The following is a 6,588-nucleotide window of genomic DNA, read 5'->3' as shown; positions in this document are numbered from 1 at the left end:
GCGTACGAAAAGCGGAAAACATCGGCGCGAGTTGTACTTTCGATTCGTCGAGGCTCCAGGTTCCTCTCATGGAGTGGTGTGGACACCGAGCCCGTTCTTGACAAACTTCTCGAAGTTGGTGAATGGTTATTTCGAGTTTGTTGCATGAAGTGAAAGCTTAATCATTTTTGTTTGTGTGTGAGTTTCGTGCGTTCGGGAAGGGGGTGCAGAAAGTGATGTAGAAAGCTTGAAACGGAGCGAGTCGGCAGTGCGGAGCACTCTGCGTTATATTCCTTGTAGTATATAGTAGTAGTATGTCGTAGTAGTGGACTGTAAATAATGATCGACCGGCGATTTGATACAAGCTCCTGTGCTCTGCGTGATCGTTTTAACTTTTGTTTTTTAGTAAAGATTTTTGTAAATAAAATGTATTCTGACTTTGATTTCTTGTTCTGTGTTTACTGCTTGTGTGGAGTTAAAAGTAGCGGAAAAAGTAGCGGCTACTTTTTGAAAAGTAGCGGAAAAGTAGCGGCTACTTTGTGTAAAAAAGTAGCGGAAATGTAGCGGCTACAAATTTTACTAAAGTAGCGGAGAAGTAGCGGCTACTTTTTTAAAAAGTAGCGATCACAACCCTGCTAGCAGGTCTGCACATAAGTTGACCTGGGAGATCGGAAAAATCTCCACTCTTAACCCACCAGGCGGGATTCGAACTCACGACCTCCCGATTAGGAGGCCGACGTCTTACCACTGCGCCACTTCGCCCGTCGAATTAGAGTTTAATAGTAGAAGTAACTTTATGTGTTGTAGTATATGAGTCATTTATAAAAATAAAAAAAATTAAAAAAAGTTGAGTATTAGAAATAAGTAGGTTTGTGTGAATAAGAGTCAACAATTTAGAAAATTAAAATAATAAAAGAATAAAAGAATTGCTTCCACGGGAAGGACTCGGCTTTAAGGCCTAAAAAAAAAAGGTGTGGTTACGGTAACCCGACCTACCCTATTTTTAGGGGCCGACCCTATAACTTTTTATTACATTTGTCAAAAAAACAAAAAACACACAAGAAAACGAGTGCAGAAAACGCTATGAAAGCGAAAGCGCCCGAGTCGCACACTTATTTCCCTGTCAAGTAGGTTTAATTTGTACACATTAGAAAAAAAAGTTTTAAAAAAAAAGTGATTGCCTACCTTCCTACCCTATTTTTTGGGGCTATGTTACCGTAACCACACCTATTATTTTTTTGGGCCTAATCAAAGAAGACTTTTGCAACTTTTCAGCTCCGGAAATTGGAGCGGCTACGGGAAGGAAAACAGTGTAGTAGAGAAAATGGATTTGGTGCGGAGGGATTATTTATCTCTGTCTCCCCGACACATGTTGGGGTAGGGCGGCAGTTGTGCATGTGCACTCTCACCTGTTGAGCACAACACCTGTTTACACCTGGACACCTCTCATTGCCACATCATTTACAGGTACAGAAAAGTTCTTCGCACCTATCTATACCCGGTTGTTTTCTCACTCTGTCTCTCTCTCTCCAACCTTTTAAGCAATACAGATGTTCTGTCCCTCTCCCTCTCTCTCTCCGTCTCTCTCTCCCTCTCTCTCTCTCTCTCTCTCTCTCTCCCTCCCTCTCTCTCTCTCTCCCCCTCTCCCTCTCTCTCTCCCTCTCTCTCTCTCTCTCTCTCTCTCTCTCTCTCTCTCTCTCTCTCTCTCTCTCTCTCTTCATCCTCGAGGATTAAAAAACATTCATTCAATGGTATTCATTCTGTCTCTCTCGTTGTGTCTCTCTCTTCTTTAATAAACTTCAGTTCCTCTCTCTGTCTCTGTTTCTGTCTCTGTCTCTGTCTCTCTCTCTCTCTCTCTCTCTTTCTCTCTCTCTCTCTCTCTCTCTCACTCTCTCTCTCCCGGGCTGGATGTAAAAAAGCACCTGTTTGCTAATGCCATTACCCTCGTTAATAATTTGTCATTGTCATTCTCTCTCTCTCTCTCTCTCTCTCTCTCTCTCTCTCTCTCTCTCTCTCTCTCTCTCTCTGAGCCCCCCCCCCCTCATTCCCTCCCCAACAGCCATTAAGTATAATGCTGAATAAATTCTGCACTTTAAAATGGAAAAGTGCAGCGAACTCGCATGAACACCTACGAGTTGCTCCGCTTTGCTGTGATATACTTTGCAGAAAAAAGAAGAAAAGAAAACCCAACTTGGGTGAGGAGACGGGGATGTGAAGTATGAAGGATTTGCACGAACAACGTCACAGATGGTGTAATTACAGAAAAAAAAGTGCAAATACAGCATGACCTTGGAAACAACAATGTTTTTGTCTTGAAGATGAAAGCTGCAGAGGACTATGTTCCTCTTCCTACAGATGACATGGAACATTTTTCATTTTCGTTAGTTATTCTCTTAGCTGTTCCCTTCTTTCACAATTTTTTACACTTCTTTAATACACTTTTTGAATATAAACTGTGCACACACAAAAATACTGTGACTCTTTTCAACTTAAATGACCTCTTGTATGCTGTCGTAACAAATTAAAGCAGTGCACCTGGCCATTGTTGAAAAACAGCGCCATTTGTGTCCCCCCTCAACATTGAAGCAAAAACTTAGACGTGTAACACGTGCATCAGTCGGAAAGGCATAAAACAAGAAGATATGTAAAGCCATAATAAAAAAATAAAAAAATTCTGTTCTGAATCGATAACTGGAAGGACGTTCTTCCCGTCTGTGAAAGTTGATGATTAAATTTGGCCTATGTTGGTTCTTTTCTCTCAATGTTTTACTTGAGGCTATACGGTTAACACATGCATCAGTCAGAACGGCGTGACACAGGAAGTACGCAAGATAACCATACAAAACAAACTGTTCTGAATAGGTATTGATTAACAGCTATTCACGGTGTTTTCAGCGTAGCAATAGGGTCCGATATTTAGACGAGACAAGTATAATGCCGACGAGTCGAAGACGAGTCGCATTATACTTGTTCGAGTCTAAATATCGGACCCTATTGCTACGCTGAAAACACAATAGCGATTATATAGCTGTTATGACCTTGATTTGTTGTTCCAAACTTACAAAATGACAGTTTTTGCGTCGATGCGTTGATCTCAGGTTTTGATAGCAGACAAACTTCTTACGCGCATCATGTTCGCGCAGACATGCACACCGCTACACGCTTTCTGACTTTGGAAGAAAAACTGACTCCAAGTGCATTCGATTTCACAACACAGTTGTTGAAACAGCTTTTTAAGTTGTCAGTGTATGCTGTTGTCGATAAAAACATCGCCGTGGTACAGATGGGTAAACTGGAACCATGCGTCTTTGTTATATTTACGGTGTGGAGTTACGAGATAAGAAAGTCGGCCATTTTCGTCAATATGCTTTTGGATATTGAGAAAAATGGCCGACTTCCGTAGCATTATGCTTTGATAATAGGAAGAGGCCATCCAATCAGAGCCCCCGAATTCCCCCACGTGTTCATCAGAATAGCTATATAGAACGTTTTTCCCGCGTATGCCAGTTGCTGAATTTTGCCTATTCTGAATTCCCTCTCAGTTTTATTGGTTGAAACCATGCACAAGTCGGTTTAGTTGGGTCGATTCCAGGGATACCATCATTAGAACAGCAGTAACAGGACCAGTATGAAAACCTTCAATCCGACAAGCGTGTCAGATAGCCACGCCAACTGCCTGCACAATTTGAATAAAATAGCACAAAAGAAGTGCCATCCTGAAAAAGGCAGAGACAAGCTGTCGAAATATCAAATAAGAATGTACCAAACCTGGTTACTGTGGTGTTATTTTTTTATTAAAATAACACAGTATAGAATGTTAAATCGGAGTACACAAATTGTGACAATATTTTTGTGTGCACAGTTTTTTTTCCTCTTTCTTACGTTCTCTCCTTTCGCTCCTAACCTTTGGAGCGATGCACGGTCCCCGCGGGGGGCCAAGACGATGCAATGACTCGGGAGGTATGCGTCTCCCCCGCCCACCTGTGTCACCCCGCTGGGCCTGTGAATGGAATCTTCCACTGACCTCCGACCTCCCAGCATTCCATGCAGGTGCTAACACCACCGGCATAACATTGTAATCGTGGCATGAAGGACTGTGAATGTTAAACCACTAGATTTACTTTTGTGTGTGTGTGCTGGATGGCTGCAGACATTGCCGCCTGTTATTGGTGTAAGGCGGTGAACTGATGGATAATGCGTTGTATGTTCGCTTAAATTTCTTCCCTAAAGGTACGAGACAAGTTGAGAAGAATTTTTGCGAAGAGGAAAGTAGGACAGCGATGTTCAAGATACGAATCAAAACGCTGATCTTTTCTGTGCAAATAAAGACACAATTCAAACGTGATAAAAAAAAAACTCATTAAAAAACCAGAGCAAAAGCCCGTTTACAATAAAGTCGATAAACCAAGCGCAGAGAAGGTAAATACATATCAGTGTGACTGATTCCTAATCTTGGAAGTTGGAACATTTGACATATTCAGAACATACTTCACAGAGAATGTGCCACAACAAACCCGTCAATTCTCAAACAATCCCCGCCCTTACATGTTGACAAACCAACAATTGAAGCTAGCACGACAAACACTGATTATCTTGGTTTTCCTGCCTGCTGTGACTCGAACAAGTCTGCCACAGGTAACAATAGGTACCGGCTTTAATTAACTCACAGGTGACAATAGGTACCGGCTTTAATTCACTCATTATCGCCCTTGCTCCACGTGAAGTGGTCAGTTGGGGTTGACCAAAGGCCAGGTGAGGATGGGAGAGCCATTCTCACCCCCAGCCTCCTCCAACAACGCCCCATTCCTCAACCCCGATCGACACACACAAAGCCGTTGTTTAGCCAACACCAACACACCTGTAAAAGGGCGGGGACGTAGCTCAGTTGGTAGCGCGCTGGCTTTGTAGCCAGTTGGTCGCTATCAGCGTGGGTTCGATCCCCACGTTCGGCGAGAGATTTATTTCTCGGAGTCAACTTTGTGCAGACTCTCTTCGGTGTCCGAACACCCACGTGTGCACACATGCGCACGAAAAAGATCCCACGTTCACAGCGAAAGTCTCAGGGCTTGGAAAACACGCATGCATCATCTCTCGTCTCCAATTATCATGATCGTATTTCGATACTTTGACGAGACAAACCCAATGCTGGTGTGTCCAAGAAGACAGCCACAGCGGGCTTGTTCGAATCAAAGTATCACACCATATCTTCAACGTATTACCAATACCTGTCCCAATATAGACCAGTTGGTCTAAGAGGACGTTAAACCCAAATAGTCAGTCACACCTGCACAGAGTGCTTTCACTTCAGATACTGACCACACACCGAGGACCCAACATTTGTGCTGAAATGGTGGGCACACGTTGTCGCTGTTTGCAAGAGCATCATCGGAAATTGTTTGTGTTCCGCTTTTTACTTACGATTTTGATCATGTAACATGTTTTACTGTCAAAACTGCTCTGTGGAAAATTATGTTTGTGATTCGGGCTCTGTCCGTTTGATTAAATCTGAGTAAGCTCACACAACAAGTCATCACGAAACCATTATCTTCAAATCTATGACAAAAAAAGCCAAGTTTTAACCCATCCCAGAAAAATAGCCCAGGAAAGAACGGAGCCGGAGATTACTCTGCCAATCCGACCTGAAAGCAGCTATCACTTTCATCTCTTCAAAAGACCAACTCTTCACCACAAAGCCATTCCGTTTCCGAGCCACAAAATAGCTTGTCTTCTTTCATGTCTCAAAATGTCCCTGGACTTTTCAATGGTTCTTGACAACAATGGCTACTTCTACTCAGTTGGTCGACTCTCGAGGGATTCTCTGTTCGTGTGTATTCATACTTTCCGGCGACTTTTCTCCAAACAATTGTGGCCCACGTGTGCCGTCTTGAGAAACAGCAGGACCGGGCTAACAATACATGTACCGGGCTGAATGGTGTTTCGTTCGCTTGGTGGCTGATTTTTGAAATAGCTGACACGCATGTCAATAATTAGTATATAGCGTTTTTGCTGAGCGCTCGGAACAATGAAGATAAATACTGTTGTCATCACTTTTACGATTTTTCATTTATAACCAGCTGGGTAACAAAAAAACACTGTTTATATGTGAAAAATCGAGGTGATGAGTGGGTTTGAGCTTCAGGTGAAACGTGGATTGTCAAAGTAAAAGCCAACCAGGCTAATTATTTTGTGTGGAACCATCGCGGCTTTGGATTCGTGTTTCCGAGGACAACGATTGTAAGCATTCACTCTCAAAGACCCAATCAATGTTGATACTTACCGCGGCGACTTATGGTCAATTTGCAACTTATCTCTTTAATCGCAAAATGCACAAGGAAAAGTCATAAAACACTTAAAAAGAAAAGGCATTTGCCAAAAACTTACTGAACTCAAATATATACATATGATGGCAGCTCTGTACATTTTTTGACGGGAAGAAGAGCGAAGAACAGGTTACGTTTGATGTCACAGACAATTATGCCGAGTTGTCTCGAACTTCTGACGCGCTTTGGGGCTCTGATATGAACTGCAATCTAAAAATGACGTTCAGAATAAGGATTCCCGTGGATTAAGCCATTATACAGCGAAGTAGCGTATGGCGCTACCCAGAAA

Source organism: Littorina saxatilis, linkage group LG12, assembly GCF_037325665.1.
Source record: "Littorina saxatilis isolate snail1 linkage group LG12, US_GU_Lsax_2.0, whole genome shotgun sequence".
Classification (NCBI taxonomy): domain Eukaryota; kingdom Metazoa; phylum Mollusca; class Gastropoda; order Littorinimorpha; family Littorinidae; genus Littorina; species Littorina saxatilis.
This window is presented reverse-complemented; position numbering follows the sequence as displayed.